At 43.3% G+C, this 21,717-nt stretch overlaps 1 protein-coding gene across 3 annotated transcripts in view; it reads right to left on the reverse strand.

Moving 5' to 3' along the window:
• The window catches only part of mdga2a (MAM domain containing glycosylphosphatidylinositol anchor 2a), a 990,949-nt gene that overhangs the window by 779,705 nt on the left and 189,527 nt on the right, over positions 1 to 21,717 (reverse strand). The window lies entirely within an intron of this gene.

Here is a 21,717-nt window from a genome sequence, read left to right on the forward strand (position 1 = left end):
AAGGAAGCATTTCCCATCACAATAAAGGTAACTGATCCACTCCAGGATTTTGACTGCTAAAGGTTTGAAGCTTTTTCTGGGACCTTAACAGAACACATGCCAGCTCTGCAATGATCTAATAAAGGCAGACTGGGTGGAATACTGAAATAGTTTAAGATCCCTCCCAAGTACAGCTCCTTGATGTGGGGCAGATGGAGAAATGTTGCTTCCCTACACCAGAAAATGACAAATCAAGAAGAAATGGGATGGAATAACAGAAGCAAGTTAGGTTAAAATTGGGATTAATATCTGAATGGTGGCCTAACCAATCATTTGTATAAATTTAACATTAACCTTTTGTACTTCATATATCTTTGTAGTTAAAACCTAGGATCCAGCATGTGTATTTCTTATAGTAGGCCTAAATAAGGAAGTTAAGTATAGAATCAAATTGAAAGAAACAATGTGGTAGGTCAGAAGATTGGATAGATTTTGAGAACCAGTAAAGAATAAAAAAAAATAAAGAGGGAGAAAGTAGAGTATCAGAGAAAACTAGTTAGTAATATAAAAACAGATAATAAGAGTTTCTACAAGTATTTAAGTAGGTAAAGTGTAACTAAAGCTAGTGTTGGACTTTAGAGAGAGTCTGGGAAACTGATAATGGAAAACAAGGAAGTGGCAGAGATGCTGAACAGGTATTTTGTGTCTGTTTTCACCGTAGACTTAGAAAACATCTCAAAGATACTTGAAAATGAGGAGGTGAGAGGGAGGAACTTGAAAAAAATCACCATTACCACAGAAAGGATGATGGGAAAACTATTAAACCTAAAGGCTGACAAGCCCCCAGGACCACATGGCCTGCATCCTAGGGTCTTAAAAGAAGTACCTGCAGAGATAGTAGAGACTTTGGTTATAATCTTCCAAAATTCCTTAGATTCTGGAAGGGTCCCAGTGGATTGGAAAATAGCAAATGTAACACTTTTATTCAAGAAAGGAGGGAGATAGAAAGCAAGAAACCATAGGCCAGTTAGCCTAGCATCTGTCATAAGGGGATGGCTAGGATCCATTATTAAGGAGGTTGTAGCAGGATACATAGAAATTCATAATGGGATCAGACAGAGTCAACGTGGCTTTGTGAAAGGGATATCGTATTTACTAATTTATTCGAGTTCTTCGAGGAAGTAACAAGCGAGGTAGATAATGGGGAAACTGTTGATGTGGTGTACTTGGATTTCCAAAAGGCATTTGATAAGGTAACACATCAAAGGTTACTACACAAGATAAGAGCACGTGGTGTAGGGGATAACATATTAGCATGGATAAAGGACTGGTTAGCTAACAGGAAGCGGAGAGTAGGGAAAATGGGCCTTTTTCAGGATGACAAGCTATAACTAATGGAATGCCACAGGCATTAGTGCTGGGGTTCAACTATTTATAATCTATATCAATGACTTGGATGAAGGGACCGAAAAATGGCAGCTAAATTTGCCGATGACATCAAGATAGGAAGAAAAGTAAGTTGTCAAGAGGAGGTAAAGAGTCCACAAAGGGATATAGGTAGGTTAAGTGAGTGGGCAAAAATTTGTCAGATGGAGTATAATGGTGGAAAATCTGAACTTGTCCACTTTTGCAGGAAGAACAGAAAAGTTATGTACTATTTGGGGTGGCACAGTGGCGCAGTGGTTAGCACCGCAGCTCACAGCTCCAGCGACCAGAATTCAATTCCGGCTACTGCCTGTGTGGAGTTTGCAAGTTCTCCCTGTGTCTGCGTGGGTTTCCTCCGGGTGCTCCGGTTTCCTCCCACATGCCAAAGACTTGCAGGTTGATAGGTTAATTGGCCATTATAAATTGCCCCTAGTATAGGTAGGTGGTAGGGAAATATAGGGACAGGTGGGGATGTGGTAGGAATATGGAATTAGTGTAGGATTAGTATAATTGGGTGGTTGATGGTCAGCACAGACTCGGTGGGCCGAAGGGCCTGTTTCAGTGCTGTATCTCTGAACTAAAAACTATTTAAATGGAAAGAGATGGCAGAACTCAGTGTCACAGAGGGATCTGGGTGTCCTGGTACATGAATCACAAAAAGTTAGTATGCAGGTACAGCAAGTGATTAGGAAGGCAAATGCAATGTTGGTGTTTATTGCAAGTGGAATTAAGTACAAAAGTAGGGAAGTTTTACTGCAGCTGTGCAGGATCTTGGTGAGACCACATCGGGAGTATTGTATACAGATCAGTCTCCTTATTTGAAAAAGGATATAATTGCATTCAAAGCAGTTCAGAGAAGGTTCACTTGACTAATTCCAGGCATGAAGTGCTTATCTTATGAAGAAAGATTGAACAGGTTGGGCCTATATCCATTGAAATTTAGAAGAATGAGAGGTGATCTTATTGAAACATATAAGATCCTGAGGGGACTTGATAGAGTGGATGTTTCCTCTTGTGGGGGAGACTAGAACTAGGGGATGCAGTTTAAGAATGAGGTCATCCTTTTAAGATGGAGGTGAGGAGAAATATTTTCTCTCAGAGTATCGTCAGTCTATGGAACTCTCTTCCCCAGTAAGCAGTGGAGGCTGGGTCGTTGAATTTATTCAAGGCTGAATTAGATTTTTGATAGACAAGGGAGTCACGGGTTATGGGAGACAGACAGGAAAGTAGAATTGAGAGCACAACCAGATCAGCCATAATCTTATCGAAAGGTCTACTTCTGCTCCTCAGTCCTATGTTCCTATTACTACATTGAGTACACTTCCAAAGTACTTAATTGGTAAACAATGCTTTGGGTCAAATGGAGGTCATAATGTTCTCATTCTTTCTTGTTGTGTTTGATGATGTGTGTGCAAGGTGCCTAATGATGTCACTAAGAAAGAAAAATAAAGACTTGCATTTATATAGCAGCCTTCATGACCTCAGGATATCCTAAAGAGCTTTACAAACAATTAACTATTATTGAAGTACAGTCACTGCTATAATGCAGGAAACACGGCAATCAACTTAGGCACAGCAAAATTCCACAAACAGCAATGAGATAATGACCAGGCTAACTGCTTCATAAAAAAAAATTAACCAGGACACCGGGGATAGCTCCCCTGCTCTTCTTCAAAAAAGTGCCATGGGAACTTTTACATCTACCTGAGAGGCCAAGCTGGATATCAGTTTAACGTCTCATCCAAAAGGTGGCACTTCCAACTGTGCAGCACTCTCTCAATACTGCACTGGAGTGTCAGCATAGATTTTGTGCTCATGTCTCTGGAGTGGGACTTGAACCCAGAACCTTCTGCCTCTGAGTTAAGAGTGCTACTTGACCTGTGGTGCCAAATGGAAAATGGAGGTGTATTCACAATCTTATTGGCATGTACACTGATGGGCAATTCTGATTACTGGGCAAACTTCATCTGGAAATCTATTACTGATCAACATTCAAGAGACTCATTAAGGAAAGTTAGAATATTTATGGTTTATAATGAAAATGACACAAAAAGGGAATGAAACTGTGTATCAAGATATATTTTCATTAAAAGCTTTCATACTGTAGAACATTGTATATTTTTTTCATTTTGCCTTAGTGCCTATCAAAGTGAAGTACATCTGAAAAGCCTCAATAGTGACTACCACTATTTTATCAAAACGGAGACACTGCATACGATGATTGAATTATCCTATTCCAACCACAAACTCTATTGACTATTATATTTTTCAGATTTTAAAGATATTTATACTTTATGAAACTGATGTTGATGCACTATTTAAACATACACTTCAGCAGTCACCATTTTGCAGTGCACAGTCTAGTCACAAATTTTGCTGCCAAAATAGCTTGATGGTATTTTGTGATCATGGAAACTTGTATTACATTAATTTTGCAACTGTTACTGAGGCCCACAAAAGTGGTGTCTGCAAACCTTTTAGATAAATGCTGGTTGTCATTTCGCATAACTGTGCCTGGTCTGTCTTTTGCTAGTTTTCTTGAGCTTTAATGATGTTCAAAAATGAACTGATTTTTTTTTTTACTGACTTACTTTTTCAATTTTTTGAGGATCTAATTCCATCCCCCATCGCCACCTCCCCCCCTCCCCAACAAACACCACCCCCCACACCCCCGCCCCCCCAACACACCCACAATTTTTGATTTTCTCCTGCTGCTAAAATTAAAACCTGGAAAACTATCTGAAAAAAACAAACTTTTTTTTAAAATCACCAATAAAATGTCTGCAAAAGGTTAATAATAGCATATTTCTTCTGCTTTAGCTTTATGGGAGGTGGTGGCATAGTGGCAGCATCACTGAACTAGCACTCCAGAAGTCCAGGTTGATGCCCTGAGGACATGGGTTCAAATCCCACCATAGCAGCTGGTGGAATTTAAATTCAAGCAGCTAATAAAATCTGGAATTGAAAACTAGCCTCAGTAATGGTGCCACAAAACTATCATCGATGGTCATAAAAACCCATCTGGTTCACTAATGTCCTTCAGGGAAGGAAATCTGCTGTCCTTACCTGGTCTGGCTTTTTAAAAAATTCTTTCTAGGGATGTGGGCGTCACTGGCTAGGCCAACATTTGTCCCCCATCCTGAATTGCCCTTGAACTAACTGAGTGACTTGCTAGGCCATTTCAGAGAGCAGTTAAGAATCAACCACATTGCTGTGGGTCTGGAATCACATGGAGGCCAGACCAGCTAGGGATGACAGATTTCCTTCCCCAAATGATATTAGTGAAACAGATGGCTTTTTACAACTATTGACAATGGTTTCATGGTCACCATTAGACTAGCTTTTAATTCCAGGTTTATTAATTGAATTCAAATTTCACCACCTGCTGTGGTGGGATTCAAATCCATCTCTCCAGCCTCTGGATTACTAGTCCAGTGACATTACCACTATGGCACTGCCTTCCCCATGTTACTCCAGACCTATAGCAATGTAGCTGACTTTTAAATGTCCTCTGAAATGGCCTAGCAAGTCACTCAGTTGTTAAGGGCAATTAGGGATGGGCAACATATGCTGGTCTTGCCAGCGATGCCCACATCCCATGAAAGAATAAAAAAAGAACTAGTACTGTTCAGCCTCTATTAATTCCATCCACATGAAGAGGGCATCAGTGCAGTTACTGGGCCTCAGCTCTGTGAATTCCCAAGCTTCTGCTCGACAGAGCACAGAGTTCATGACAGAAATGGTGTCAGAATGTTATCCATTGATCTAGGTATCACAGGGGAGGGATGAAGGGGGAGTAATAAGCACAAGGACTTTCCATTACAAATTTCATTGTTTCTAAGACTTATACATTCCGATTCTAAGTAGCTGATTTTGGAAAAGTAAAGCATAGCAGATGGTTGGCCAGTGTTGCTGCTCTTATTCACCACCCAAGGATGAGATAAGGTGGTGGTGTACTTTTATTACTGGACTGGTAATTACTGGACTTTAACGAATGTTAAAGTCCGTACATGGCAGTTTGAGAATTTGAATTCAGTTTTTTTTTAAATTGGCGGTGAAAACAAAACTGGTGTCAGTAGAAGTGACCATTTTACAGTAAAAGCTATTGTATAGCAATCCAACTGGTTCGCAAATGAACTTTAGGGAAGGAAACCTGTCATTCTTACTCAGTCTTAACCTGTCTGTAACTCCAGTTCCACACCACTGTGGTTGACTCTTAACTGTCTGAAGCCGCCGAGCAGGCCATTTAATTGTATCAAACTGCTACTGCAGCAGTTACAGAAGGTCCACCACCAAGGAGGTCCCAAGGCAGCTAGGCATGAGCAATAAATGCCATCCTTGCCAATAATGATAGGAAGCAGAATAGACTGCATTAAAAAAAAAATCACATTTTAACTGAGTTGTAGAAAAGCATTGTTTACAGAAAGCAAAGAAATGATGGATGGGAGCATGGCTACTGAGGTACAAAAGAACAACAATTTTTTTCATTTATTTACTTTTTACAAATATCAATGAAAAAGTACAAGGTTTTTCTGATTAAGATAAAATATAGAAAACTCCTCTTAGTTTTATAACAGCTTCTGTAATGAATGTTTTCCAGCAGCTGTCCTCAGGTTAAATCCTCTATCTCTATTTCTAGAAACCAATCTATAATTTAAAAAAACAAGGAACGGCAGAACATGGGAGTAAAGCCCGAATATTAAAGAGCAGCAATCAATTGCAAACCGCTGCCACTCAAGAGAAAATGCATAATCTTCCTTCACTTGTTTAAGCATTGTGATTTATTGTTGAGAAAACCAATGCACGCAGTAGCTCATGAATTGACTATAGCTTTGCACTGCATGAAAAGGACACACTCTCTACTGAAACATTATCAATCATCTTCAAGACCTGCCAGTGTAGCAAATACCATCATCTTTGCATCTTCAGTGATAGCGCATTTTTGGAAAACTGCCCACCTTGAAAAACTTGTCAGCGTTGTGGACTGTTACCGAGTTAGAACAGGGCATCGTCCCTATACAATGCAGTCTGTACAAAATTGGGTAGACTTCCCGTCCCAGTTTTTATCAGAATTCAGATAGTTTGATCGATCCGCATTTGCTTGGCTGGAATCAATATGGACTCCATGTGGTTAGTTTGGCTAAGCTTGCTTCAGGAAATGTCAATGCTTCTTGCTCGCTGTAGAGCTGCAGCTCAGAAATCCTTGGAAGTAAGCTAGAAAAAAGGTACAATGAGAAACTGATGAGGCTAAAAGCCTAGTTTCCCAATCAGGCACTTCACTTATTCTTTGTCATTTGGGTGCCTTTACACTGACCTAAAGAGCCAAACTGGCCAAACTGTCTGAATTGACAGCCATAGTACTTCATGATAAGATAGCATTCTATCATTAATGGCCATGAAGTTGAAAGATTGGCATTATCATTTCTCCCTGAGCTATAACTTGAATTCTATTAGAATCATAGAATCATACAAAACAGAAAAGGTCATTCAGCCCATCATGCCTGTGCCAGCTCTCTGAAAGAGCTACTAATTAGTCCCAATCAGTAAAGAGTTGGAACTAGCTTTCACTTTTCTATTTTTAACAAGACGTTTTTTGCAATAATATACGTATAAGAATAAATTGCAATTTGTGGATTTTTACACGAGGTGTAAGAGGATATGACAAATGTAAACTGAACTGTTGATGGATGCCTGAGACTGAAGAGATAAGAATACAGATTTCGGTTATGGACTAGTGTGAAATGAATGTCACATGTTGTGATAAGAGTTGTGTTCACTTAAAATGTTGGATTGCCATGGAAAATAAGTATAATAGGCTTAATTAGGTAGAATTCAGATGTACTTAATATATTATACCTTTTAGAATCAAAGATTGAATAAATGGTCAGTTTTCAAGACTCACTGAAATTCCCCTTTAAGAAGGTAGAGTTAGAAATTTCAAGGTCTTTCAAGGTACAATAGAAAGTGAAGCAGAAACACCTTTTAAGTTGGGAAATCCATTTCAGTGTCTCTATTGCCAGGGGCTTGGAAGGCAAACACACATTGAAATATCCTGTTTGACATCAGTAAGAGGTAGCGATAAACTTAATTGATAATGTTGGTTGGTTGATGTAGACAGATCGACTCAAAAGGTTGTTACAAGTTACCATAAAAAACACAATTATAGATAATAAAACAATAATTGGAATAGTACTTACAGGAACAGGAGGTCAAGTAACATAATGATAAACATTTTGACCAGATAAATGCTCGCAACTTCAAGAGCAGGGAAATTCCAGTAAAACGTTAAGTGGAGATGTTAGTTAATGAGACTACCAAATATGGATTTTAAAAGCAGGAAAAACACACACAGAATGGTAACACCTATATGCCAAAAGGTCAGATGATACCTTAGAAACATGAGAGTTTCTGAAACAAAAATTAGAAGTGTTGAATCCTCATCAGTACTTCTCACCCTATGGTTTATAGAGTCAGAGTCGTACAGCATAGAAACAGGCCCTTCGGCCCACCGCGTCCATGCCGACCATAATGCCTATCGATACTAATCCCACCTGCCTGCATTAATTTCATATCCCTCTATGCCTTGCTCATTCAAGTACCTGTCCAGATGCCTCTTAAATGTCGCTACTGTTCCTGCCTCCACCACCTCCTCAGGCAGCTCATTCCAGATACCCACTATTCTTTGTATGAAAAATTTACCCCTTTGATCCCCTTTAAACCTCCCCCCTCTCACCTTAAATCTAACCCCACTAGTTTTAGTCATCTCTACCATGAGAAACAGACTCTGGCTATCTACCCTATCTATGTCTTTCATAATTTTATATACCTCTATCATGTCCCCTCTCAGCCTCCTTTGCTCCAGGGAAAACAGACCCAGCCCATCCAACTTCTCTTTATAACTCAAGCCCTCCAAACCAGGCAACATCCTTGTGAATCTTTTCTGCACCCTCTCTAGCTTAATCACATCTTTCCTGTAGTGCGGCGACCAGAACTGCACACAGTACTCCAAATGTGACCTAACCAATGTTATGTACAACTGTAACATGATGTCCCAACTTTTGTACTCAATGCCTCGGCCGATGAAGGCAAGCATGCCATACGCCTTCTTCACCACCCTGTCTACCTGTGTTGCCACTTTCAGGGAGCTATGTACTTGCACCCCAAGGTCTCTCTGCTCAACAACACTCCCCAGGGCCCTGCCATTCACTGTATATGTCCTGCCCTGGTTTAACTTCCCAAAATGCATCACTTCACACTTGTCTGCATTAAATTCCATTTGCCACTCCCTTGCCCATTTTCCCAGTTGATCTATATCCCGTTGTAACCTTAGACAACCTTCTTCACTGTCCACTACACCACTAATTTTGGTGCCATCGGCAAACTTACTAATCATGCCCCTTACATTCACATCCAAGTCATTAATATATATGACAAACAACAGAGGGCCCAGTACCGATCCCTGCGTCACACCACTGGTCACTGGCCTCCAATCTGAAAAACAACCCTCCATTACCACCCTCTGCCTCCTATCACCAAGCCAATTTTGTATCCAATTTGCTAGCTCACCCTGGATCCCATGTGTTCGAACCTTCTGGACCAGCCTACCATGCGAGATCTTGTCAAAGGCCTTGCTAAAGTCCATGTAGACAACGTCCATCGCCCTGCCCTCATCAATCCTCTTGGTCACCTCCTCGAAAAACTCAATCAAATTTGTGAGACATGATTTCCCACGAACAAAGCCATGCTGACTATCCCTAATCAGACCTTGCCTTTCCAGATGCATATAAATCCCGTCTTTCAGAATCCCTTCCAATAACTTTCCCACCACTGATGTAAGGCTCACTGGCCTGTAGTTCCCTGGTTTATTCCTGCTGCCCTTCTTAAATAAAGGCACAACATTAGCTATCCTCCAGTCTTCCGGTACCTCACCCGTGGCTAACGATAATACAAAAATCTCTGCCAGGGCCCCAGCAATCTCCTCCCTTGCTTGCCATAGCATCCTAGGATACACCTGGTCAGGCCCTGGGGATTTATCCACCTTAATGCGCTTCAAAACCTCCAACACCTCCTCCTTTGTAATGTTGATATGCTCCAGGATATCGGTGTTCCCTCCCTTGAACTCACTAGCTTCCATGACCTTCTGCATGGTAAATACGGACAAGAAATATTCATTTAAGACCTCGCCCATTTCCCATGGCTCCACACATAGATTGCCACACTGATCCTTAAGGGGACCTACTCTCTCCCGAGCTACCCTTTTACTCTTAATATACTTATGGAATCTTTTAGGATTCTCCTTTATCTAATCTGCCAGGGAAATCTCATGGGCCCTTTTCGCCTCCTAATTTCCTTCTTAAGTGTAGTCCTACATTCCCTATACTCTTCGAGGGACTCGCTCGATCCCAGCTGCCTATACCTGACATATGCCTTCTTCTTTGTCTTGACCAGACCCACAATATCCCTCGTCAACCAAGGTTCCCTAAACTTGCCAGCCTTGCCCTTCCATCTAACAGGAACATGCCAGCCCTGAACTCTTCCTATCTCACTTTTAAAAGCCTCCCACTTGCCAGACGTCCCTTCACCTGTTAACAGCCTCTCCCATTCAACTTTTGAGAGTTCCTGTCTGATGCCATCAAAATTAGCCTTCCCCCAATTTAGGACTTCAACCTGAGGACCAGTCCTATCCTTTTCCATAACCATCTTGAAGCTAATAGAGTTATGGTCACTGGTCCCAAAGTGCTCCTCCACTGACACATCAACCATCTGCCCATCCTCATTTCCAAAGAGAAGGTCGAGTGTCGCCCCTTCTCTAGTAGGGCCATCCACATACTGCTTCAGAAAGCTATCCAGGACACACTTAACAAATTCTTCCCCATCTGATCCCTTAGCACTAAGGCAGTCCGAGTCAATATTAGGGAAGTTAAAATCACCTATTTACCACCCTATAATTCCTGCACCTATCTGTGATTTCCCTACATATATGCTCCTCTGACTATTGGGGGGCCTATAGTATAATCCCATCAAAATGATCACCCCTTTCTTATTTCTAAGTTCTACCCGGTAATTTAAAGAAAAAGTTTACTTTAAACTTTGATGGGTATTCTAAGATATTTTGCTGTAACGTTAGCAAGGTTTAACTTTTGGATTCTATGTTCGAAATAAGATTACATGTTACATCTCTTAGTAATATTTGATATTGTGATCTATTGACATCCAGGGAGAAGACTCGGAGGGCGGAGTTCTGGACCGGTAAGTTACCTCGGGTGGAAAAAAAACCTAAAAAAAAAACTAAAAAAGTGACGTCATGGGAAAGCTGTGACCTGATTGGCTGGTAGGGAATCTGCACTGAATTTGAAAATTAAACATTGATTAAAATTGATAAAAACCCGAATTAACTAATTAATTATTAAGTAGAGGAGTAACTAAACCGGAGGGAGGAGATTACTGTATTTAGCATTTAATATTTATAGTAGAAATCGAGCACTAGGGACCATATAGTTAATTGTAACTTAATTTAGTAAGGATTTAATAAGTATTTCTGTATTTATTTTAAATTAATTTATTAATTATTGCTAGAAATGTCAGTTAGGGGGGGTTAAGTGCTTCACCTGTGAGATGTGGGAGGTCCGTGACGCTTCCAGCATTCCAGACGACTACATCTGCAGGAAGTGTACCCAGTTGCAGCTCCTCACAGACCGCATGGATCGGTTGGAGCAGCAATTGGATGCATTTAGGAGCATGCAGGTGGAAGAAAGCGTCACAGACGTGGTTAAACCTAAGGTGCAGGCAGATAGATGGGTGACCGCTAGAAGGGGCAGGCAGTCAGTGCAGGAATCCCCTGTGGCTGTCCCCCTCTCTAACAAGTATACCGTTTTGGATACTGTTGGGGGGGATGGCCTATCAGGAGAAAACAACAGCAGTAGCCAGAGCAGCGGCACCACAGCTGGCTCTGTTGTTCAGCAGGGAGGGGCAAAGCGCAGAAGAGCAATAGTTATCGGGGACTCTATAGTCAGGGGCACAGATAGGCGCTTCTGTGGACATGAAAGAGACTCCAGGATGGTATGTTGCCTCCCTGATGCCAGGGTCAAGGATGTCTCTGAACGGACAGGGGGCATTCTGAAGGGGGAGGGTGAACAGCCAGAGGTTGTGGTACACATTGGTACTAACGACATAGGCAGGAAGAGTGACGAGGTCCCGCAGGGGGAGTTCAGGGAGTTAGGTAGAAAGTTAAAAAACAGGACCTCTAGGGTTGTAATCTCGGGATTACTCCCTGTGCCACGTGCCAGTGAGGCTAGAAATAGGAAGATAGTGCAGCTAAACACGTGGCTGAACAGTTGGTGTAGGAGGGAGGGTTTCAGGTATCTGGATCATTGGGATCTCTTCAGGGACAGGTGGGACATGTACAAGAAGGACGGTTGCATCTAAAATGGAGGGGCACAAATATCATGGCTGCGAGGTTTACTAGCATCACTCGGGAGGGTTTAAACTAGTGCGGCAGGGGGGTGGGAACCAGAACAGTAGGTCAGCAGGTGAAATAACTGAGGGGGAACTAGTAAATAAGGCCTGTAAGACTAAGAGGAAGAGCAGGCAGGGAGATGTTGCTGAGCACAGCGGGACTGGTGGTCTGAAGTGCATTTGTTTCAATGCGAGAAGTATAACAGGTAAGGCAGATGAACTTAGAGCTTGGATTAGTACTTGGAACTATGATGTCGTTGCTATTACAGAGACTTGGTTGAGGGAAGGACAGGATTGGCAGCTAAATGTTCCGGTATTTAGAAGCTTCAGGCGGGATAGAGGAGGATGTAAAAGGGGTGGGGGAGTTGCATTATTGGTTAAGGAGAATATCACAGCTGTACTGAGGGAGGACCCCTCAGAGGGGTCATGCAACGAAGCAATATGGGTAGAGCTCAGGAATAGGAAGGGTGCAGTCACGATGTTGGGAGTTTACTACAGGTCTCCCAACAGCCAGCGGGAGATAGAGGAGCAGATATGTAGACAGATTTTGGAAAGATGAAAAAGCAACAGGGTTGTAGTGGTGGGTGATTTTAACTTCCCCTATATTGGCTGGGACTCACTTAGCGCGAGGGGCTTGGATGGGGCAGAATTTGTAAAGAGCATCCAGGAGTGCTTCTTGAAATAATATGCAGATAGTCCAACTAGGGAAGGGGCCGTACTGGACCTGGTATTGGGGAATGAGCCCGATCAGGTGGTCGAAGTCTCAGTAGGGGAGCATTTCGGAAACAGTGACCATAATTCCATAAGTTTTAAGGTACTTGTGGATAAGGATAAGAGTAGTCCTCGGGTGAACGTGCTAAATTGGGGGAAGGCTAATTATAACAATACTAGGCAGGGACTGAAGAATTTAGATTGGGGGCGGCTGTTTGAGAGTAAATCAACATCTGACATGTGGGAGTCCTTCAAACGTCAGTTGATTAGAATCCAGGACCGGCATGTTCCTGTGAGGAAGAAGGATAAGTTTGGCAACTTTCGGGAACCTTGGATAACGCGGGATATTGTGAGTCTAATTAAAAAGAAAAAGGAAGCATTCGTAAGGGCTAGAAGGCTGGGAACAGACGAAGCCCCTAAGGAATATAAAGAAAGTAGGAAGGTCCTTAAGCAAGGAGTCAGGAGGGCTAAAAGGAGTCATGAAACGTCATTGGCAAAGAGGATTAAGGAGAAACCCAAGGCTTTTTATACGTATATAAAGAGCAAGAGGGTAACCAGGGAAAGGGTTGGCTCACTCAAGGACAGAGGAGGGAATCTATGCGTGGAGCCAGAGGAAATGGGCGAGGTACTAAATGAGTACTTTGCATCTATATTCACCTAAGAGAAGGACTTGGTGGATGATGAGTCTAGGGAAGGGAGTGTAGATTATCTGGGTCATGTCATTATCAAAAAGGAGGTGGTGTTGGGCATCTTGCAAAGCATTAAGGTAGATAAGTCCCCAGGGCCTGATGGGAGCTACCCCAGAATACGGAGGGAGGCAAGGGAGGAAATTGCTGGGGCCTTGACAGAAATCTTTGTATCCTCATTGGCTACAGGTGAGGTCCCAGAGGACTGGAGAATAGCCAATGCTGTTCCTTTGTTTAAGAAGGGTAGCAAGGATAATCCAGGAAATTATAGGCCGGTGAGCCTTATGTCAGTGGTAGGGAAATTATTGGAGAGGATTCTTCGGGACAGGATTTACTCCCATTTGGAAACAAACGAACTTATTAGCGAGAGGCAGCATGGATTTGTGAAAGGGAGGTCGTGTCTCACTAACTTAATCGAGTTTTTTGAGGAAGTGACGAAGACGATTGATGAAGGAAGGGCGGTGGATGTTGTCCACATGGACTTCAGTAAAGCCTTTGACGAGGTCCCTCATGGCAGACTGGTACAAAAGGTGAAGTCACATGGGATCAGAGGTGAGCTGGCAAGATGGATACAGAACTGGCTCGGTCATAGAAGACAGAGGGTAGCAGTGGAAGGGTGCTTTTCTGAATGGAGGGCTGTGACTAGTGTTCCGCAGGGATCAGTGCTGGGACCTTTGCTCTTTGTAGTATATATAAATGATTTGGAGGAAAATGTAGCTGGTCTGATTAGTAAGTTTGCGGACAACACAAAGGTTGGTGGAGTTGCGGATAATGATGAGGATTGTCAGAGGACACAGCAGAATATAGATTGGTTGGAGACTTGGGTGGAGAAATGGCAGATGGAGTTTAATCCGGACAAATGTGAGGTAATGCATTTTGGAAGATCTAATACAGGTGGGAAGTATACAGTGAATGGCAGAACCGTTAGGAGTATTGACAGGCAGAGAGTTCTGGGTGTACAGGTCCACAGGTCACTGAAAGTGGCAATGCAGGTGGATAAGGTAGTCAAGAAGGCATACGGCATGCTTGCCTTCATCGGTCGGGGCATAGAGTATAAAAATTGGCAAGTCATGCTGCAGCTGTACAGAACCTTAGTTAGGCCACACTTGCAATATTGTGTGCAATTCTGTTCGCCACACTACCAGAAGGATGTGGAGGCTTTGGAGAGGTTACAGAAGATGTTTACCAGGATGCCTGGGCTGGAGGGCATTAGCTATGAGGAGCGGTTGGATAAACTCAGACTGTTTTCACTGGAACGACGGAGGTGGAGGGGCGACATGATAGAGGTTTACAAAGTTATGAGTGGCATGGACAGAGTGGATAGTCAGAAGCTTTTTCCCAGGGTGGAAGAGTCAGTTACTAGGGGATATAGGTTTAAGGTGTGAGGGGCAAAGTTTAGAGGGGATGTGCGAGGCAAGTTCTTTACACAGAGGGTGGTGAGTGCCTGGAACTTGCTGCCGGGGGAGGTGGTGGAAGCAGGTACGATAGCGACGTTTAAGACGCATCTTGACAAATACATGAATAGGATGGGAATAGAGGGATACAGACCCCGGAAGTGCAGAAGGTTTTAGTTTAGAAAGGCAGGCTTGGATGGCCGAATGGCCTGTTCCTGTGCTGTACTGTTTTTTGTAGTTATCCACTTAAAAGTGTATTCCATGTTCAATTCTTTAATAAATATATAAAAGTTAATAAATTGTCTCATGTAGCATTCTGTATACAACTACAAGAACCCCCTCTCTGTGTCTCTTTAAGTGGAGAGATATGTATTGAAGAGAGTGGCCTGGACCCTTATATCGGGGATATTTATGACCTCGCCATAATTTTTAAAAATAGGCTATCCGAAAGATGGTAATATTCTCTGTTGTTTTTTTTCTTTGAGAGAAAACTATTTAAATACTTTGGACCCAAATAAGTGTCTATAGGAATTTGTCTGGTTTGAACTTAATTAAAGGAGATTCCTGGGGATGTACGCCTGATTTGCTTTAGTCCCTATCAGGGGTTAAAGTCATAAATCACTTCAGGATGAGATTATCATGGATTAATTTACTGATAATTGTTTTACTGATTCATTTAAAGATAGGATTCTATCTTTGATAATTTAGTAATCTGAGTAAATTTTACAGGTGCCATCACTTAAATAGTTTTAGAAATGCAGTGATTTGAATAATCCTAAAACATAAGCTGCTTGTCTGAACAGACCTTGCTTTCAAAACAGGATGATCTAAGGGGATGCCTGTGATTTATGAGTGATGACTGTGAGCCACATCAGTAATTGTTATTGTTTGTAAAAGATCAATAAACTAAATGTAACAATGGTGACTGTTGGTCGAGTCTAAAGAAGGGCAGCAAAACAGGAGGCCTTTTCCAATATAAAAACAAAATACTGCAGATGCTGGAAATTTGAAATCGAAACAAAAAATGCTGGAAATACTTACCAGGTCTGGCAGCATCTGTGGAGAGAGAAGCAAAGTTAACGGTTCAGGTCAGTGACCGTTCATCAGTTCTCAAGATGGAGGTGACCTTAGAGGCATTCACAAAATTAAAAACTGACTAAGATCCAAGTTGGTACAGCCCCTTGGAGCAGAAAGGAAACCCCTCCAGAGGATTAATTTGGGCCGTGGCCCCATCATTGGGCATGGAGCCTCTGACTCCGAGGAGACAGCAGTATGCTGCAGGGATGTCGCTTCCATTGAGCTGGCGGCAAAATGCCGGCAAGGCCGCAAAAATCATCCCTAATTGGGGCCTGAACTACCTTATTTGGCTGCCCACCTCCATTCTGTGGGCAGCCGATTTGGTTCCCTGCACACACCTGGGAAACATCCCCTGTGACGGGTATGCATCAAGAAGCCATCCAGTCACGGCTACCCCTAGTTTCCTGGCCCCCCACCCAAACCCCACCTCCAACCCCGTCTCCGTGGGGCTGGGGAAAATCCAGCCCATTGAGTCAGATGAGCAGCACTTTGGGGCATAAAAGAAGTGAATTTTAACAATCAAGCACAAGAGTAGAATACAAGGAGAAGATACTTTAGCTTGTGTAGGTAAATGTTAATGCTGGCTGGAGCTTACTTAACGAAAGAACAAGTCAGCACTTGCCACACTGTCCAGAACCTAGCAGGTGATATCCGATCTGTATAGAACTGTAAACGACTGCCTAAACATAGTAATGTGTTGATCTCTGCTGTGTGTCAAGAAAAGGCTTGCTATAACCAATTGGTATCAAGTGCAATTCCCTTGAAATTCTGACAGCTCCCGTTCTCTTTTCTCATATCACAGCAGATTTTTCCTTTTAAAGTTTTTATCCAATTACCTGTTGGAAGTTACTATTGAATCTGCTTCTGCCATCCTTTCAGCGCTTTCTAGATCATAGAAACTTGCGAAGTAAAATCATTCATGTGCCCCTTGGCTTTTTTGCCAATTATTTTAAATCTGTGTCATCTAGTTACCAACCCTCCTGCCAAGGGAAGCAGTTTTTCTCTGTCTAATCTATCAAAAACATTCATAACTTTGAACACCACCACTAAATATCCTCTTAACTTTCTTTGCTCTAAGGAGAACAATTCAAGCTTCAGTCGTATCTCCACATGACTGAAACCCCTCATGCCAGGTTGCATTCTGGTAAATCTCCTCTGCACCTTCTCCAAAGACTGTATGTCCTTTCTGAAGCCCCAAAATGGACACAGTGCTGTTGTACTTAGTGGGGTTAAATTGGATAGTCCCCAAAAACAGGCACGGGCATCACAATGTGAAATTACCGCACGCCCATTCAGTGTACTATAGGCAGCATGGCAACTTCATGTTGCCTGCTCATTATAATGATTTGTCAGCAGTCAGCTCTAACCACTCTGTGTATTGACTGCATGCAGCAGCAGTGGGGTCCAAAATTGTCACTTCCTGGTACCACTTAAAGATGGCCTGCAACTCTTAAAGGGAAGCTGCACTGTGGCTGCTGGAGGTGCTGAAATCATTGGGAATAGTGCTGTGCCGCAATAAACAATGGCTGACCACAGGACTGTGCACCAAGGTTTTTCAACATGGCACTGATGTTCTCGGTGGAGGAGGTGGGAAGCTGGAGAGATGTCCTGGCCCTCCAGACACACAATGAGAAGGCAGTGGAACAGATAGACACAAAGGTTAATCCCCAAGGATCTGGGTGCATTGCAGCATTTAGTTCAATGATCTCATATGTGTGGTCAAAGTCAGTGAATGCATCTTCAAATGTCATATCCTACCAACTGCAGCACTAGCCTCTGGCACTGCTCGATTCATCACTTTTCTGTCACTCATCTACCAACAATCCCTGCCAATCAGGACACGTACCTAGCATTCATATGCATCTCTTCACCCTCACACACTTAGCACTGCTGCAAGTCTCACATCCACATCTCTCAGCTTACACACACTGACAGCTCTTCCACCATGGCAGCCACATCACCCAAAAATATTGCAGAGCACTCACTGACACACTTCCCTCTCCATTGCAGAAGAAGATGGTGCACAATCAGAGGCAACAAAATCTAACTGGAGGGGACAGGCACGCTTGCATGTTCTAACCTGCACGGAGGAGATGGCTGACCATTATGGGAAGGGCCAATGCAGAGGCTGTGACCAAAGGCCAGGCCGAATCAATCGAGGTGACGGTATCCTCATACCTAATCCTTCTTCTCATAACCCACCTCCCCCTCATCCCATGCTATCTTCTGACTTACAAGCTGCTAATGGTCTAACGCATGAATTTCTTATTTTCTTCTCTCCCCTCTCGACAAACTTACTCTTGTTCCTTTTTTCCTTTCAGATGCACAAGAACTGTAACCTGCTCAGATAGTGGGATAACAGCAAGAACAGAGTTAAAGACACACCATCACTCGATTTCACACTCGCAACCATCAGCTCCGATACTGACACTGCGCATGCCTTACAGGATAACACAGAAGCGAGATCTGCGCATGTTGAGACACTGAGCACAAGTGCGCTGCAACCAGGGCAGGAGGCAAGGATAGCACTGTGCCAGCTCACTGGAGGGAGAGGTCACACGTGAGTTCTGCTGCAGGGAACTCAGATGAAGACTTTGATGGGTCAGGCTATGGAAAAAGGCTAGTGGGCAAGGAAACTGAAATTCTTGGTGCATTGGGAAGCCTGTCAGAAGGCCTCCATTCAATGTCAACGAGCATGGAGGAGTCTGGCACCAACTTAGCACACAGCTTTGTGCAGAGTTTGGAGTCTATCTTTTCCAGCATAGAGCTGGTGGCCAACTCCAACAACATGCTAGTGGATCCAACCATAATGCAGTGTCTGATGGCTGATGTTTCAGCTTCCATTGCAACACAAGCAGCAGCTATCCAATATCTGAATGCTGCAGTGGAAGCTCAGACTACTGTCGTCATGGCTCTGGATACCTGTGTTCAAAGGGGTTTCCAGGGTGTCACAGCAGTCTGGAACTCTGCCCTGTGACAGGTTACTAGAACTGTTGAGGTGCTGGCCTGGGGGAGTGGCAATAGCATCATTGAACATGAATCTGCTGTCCTCTCTCAGGAAGACAGTATTCGTCCACCAACCCCTGCCAGTGCCCTTGCTATTACATGACGACTAGCCACCACAGACTGCTGCAGCCAATGTCAAGATGGTGCAGTCTGAAGCTGGGCCTTTTAGGCCCAGGACTGCTTGAGGTTGTCCTCCAAGGCCATCTGCATCTCCTCCACTGAAAGTCAGCAACATTCCACCAGCCATGCTGCAGCCATTGGAGCACAATTGCATCGGGGCAATAGGACAAGCACTAAGGGAATGCACAAGGGTGATTTGTTTAATTGTGAATGCAATATGACATGATTTCATTTATAAGTTTGGTTTGGTATGTGTATTTTTTGTTGACTTTTATTTTTGTATTGTGGTCAAGAGGACAAGTGATAGTCAGTGACACAGGGAAGGTAAGGAACTTGGAACTGTTGGTGAATGGGGAATTGGGGTTACGGTTACTGGTACCGCACTTGAATTGGCTCTTTATGTACAGCCTGGGCAGAAAGGCCTGTCTAGGTTGCAGCCTTTCTTTCTCTTTCCCCTCTTCTGCCTCCTCCTGAGCTTCTCGCCATATAACTGGTGGTCAGGGATATTCCCTCCTGATGGCAAAATTGTGCAGTGCACAGAAGGCCTCACAAATCTTGAGACCCATTCAGTCGAATATATCAGGGCTCCTCCAGAGCGGCCTAGGCAGTGGAATCATCATACCAATGGTCTGCTCTATCAGACTTCTTGTGGCAACATGGCTTTCTTCGTATGCATGCTGCACACATGTGCATGTGTTGTGAACCAGTCATGAGCTAGGTGATCAGTGGATAGCTCTTGTCACCCAGTAGCCGCCCTTTGTTTTGCCATAGTGGCTGAGGTACAGCTGGCACAGTGGACTACCACAGATTGGAGGCATCATGACTGTTGCCAGGATACCGGGCATTGACCTGCATGGTGCGTTGCCGATAGCTACACATTAAGGCTGTGGAATCACTTTCAGCTCCGGTACATGGCAGAGTTGACATGAGATACCCGCAAGGCAATATGCATGCAGTCAATGGCAGCCTACACCATGGGGTATCCTGTAATCCTTACAAACCCTAATGCTGGCTCCCCTGCTTCTCTCTGGCAAGAGGGAATAAAATAAAGTTATCTCTTTTTGAAGAGAGATTCTGTGGCCTCCCCTATGCAACACTGGATGGCAAGTAGGGAGATGTTGTTAATATCTCCAGCTCTAGACTGAAAGGAGCCAGACGCATGAAAGCTCATCGCCACAGTCACCTTCACAGCCACTGGCAATGTGATCCTTGTCCTACTCGGAGGTTGGATTTGTGGCTCTAGCAGCTGGCAGATTTCAATGACGACCTTCTTAGTGAAGTGCAACATCTCAAACATTGGTTGTTGCTGAAGTTCAGGCAGAGGAATTTCTCCCTGAACAGCCTGGGTGGATATGGTCTCCTGCTGAGAGCCGTTCTCCCCTTTTCTACCAGTTTGCCCTTGTGTATGTGGCCTCGGCTCATTCTCCCAGTCATGCTTGATTCCAAGTGGAAGGCACACTTCTGCCCCCACGTGCAGAAGCCTTGAAGTCAACAAAAGTCCTTCAGCACCTGCCACACCACTCCCTATAGACTTTTGCAACTTGAAACAACTATGGAAAGCACCAAAAACATGTAGAATTGTAATGGCAGCCAGAAGAAATAAACTAGCAACCAAGCTGTAGACCTCTTCAAATAGGGGGTTCTTCATACTGCTCAACATTTTGTTCAGTTGTGCAAGTTTAAGAGAGGGCATTGGCTGTCGTGTGGAGCTTCAAAAATGGCAGCACCGACATCAGATCAGTGTTGCACGCTGATTGATATCATGACCTGCCTGCTCTGTGTACATCCGACAGACATTGAGCGCTCGCACACTAACCCCTTTACCAATATGGCATCAGCTGCTCTTTATATCAGAATTTTGTACATGCAGTGCAGATGCCACTTTGGAACACTAAGGGGCCTCTTAGTGCTCAAGGAACGGGTGCTACCGAGTCCAATGTCGCCCCCTAATGCCTCTATTTAGGTGTCAGCTATGGCTCAGTTGGTAGCACTCTCGCCTCTAAATCACAAGGTTGTGGTTCAAGTCCCACTACAGGGCTTGACAGAAAAATCTAGGCTGACATTCCTGTGCAGTACTGAGGGAGTGCTGCACTGTTAGAGGTGCCAACTTTTGGATGAGACATTAAACTGAGGCCCTCTCAGGTGGAGGTAAAAGATTCCATAGCACCATTAGGATACCCATATGATAAATTATTTTAAGTAGCGCACTCCTCACTGGGCTTTTAACTGTTTCAATCACAAATTTCCTAATGGCTGTTTATAAACACAGATGGGTGCCAGCAACGGACAATAGATATGGAGATTGTAATAGATCAGTATGGAAAGGGTCAATCAGGACAGCAGCAGAAATCCTGTGACCAACTAATTGATTTGAGTGTATTTACTAGTTTAGCATTGATATGCTTTGTTTTATATTAGTGTATATTTTAACTTCTATTTTTCAAACATGATGATAGGATCCTTAAGCCACAGTGTCTTAAAGCAACTAATTAGTGCCTAATATAAGGGTTCTGATGAGAGGTCACTGACCTGAAACGTTAACTCTGTTTCTCTCACCATAGATGCTGCCAGACCTGCTGAGTATTTCCATCAGATTTTGTTTTTATTTCAGATTTCCAGCATCTGCAGTATTTTACTTTTCTTTCCTATAATTAGTGCCTAATTACTGTTTGTCATCTGTTGGGCAAACAACAGGACTGTGGCTTTGAGTAACTGTGTTCCACTATTTCAAATCAATCATGACTTCTTGATCTTGCAACTTTGTTGGTTGAAATGGGGAAAACAGCAAAAATATCTATAATTCTCTCTGCAGCTTTGTATCTGCCACCTCCAACCAAACCTGACCATTCTGTCCAATTTCTCTA

The sequence above is a fragment of the Heterodontus francisci genome, chromosome 9 (assembly GCF_036365525.1).
Source record: "Heterodontus francisci isolate sHetFra1 chromosome 9, sHetFra1.hap1, whole genome shotgun sequence".
NCBI lineage: Eukaryota > Metazoa > Chordata > Chondrichthyes > Heterodontiformes > Heterodontidae > Heterodontus > Heterodontus francisci.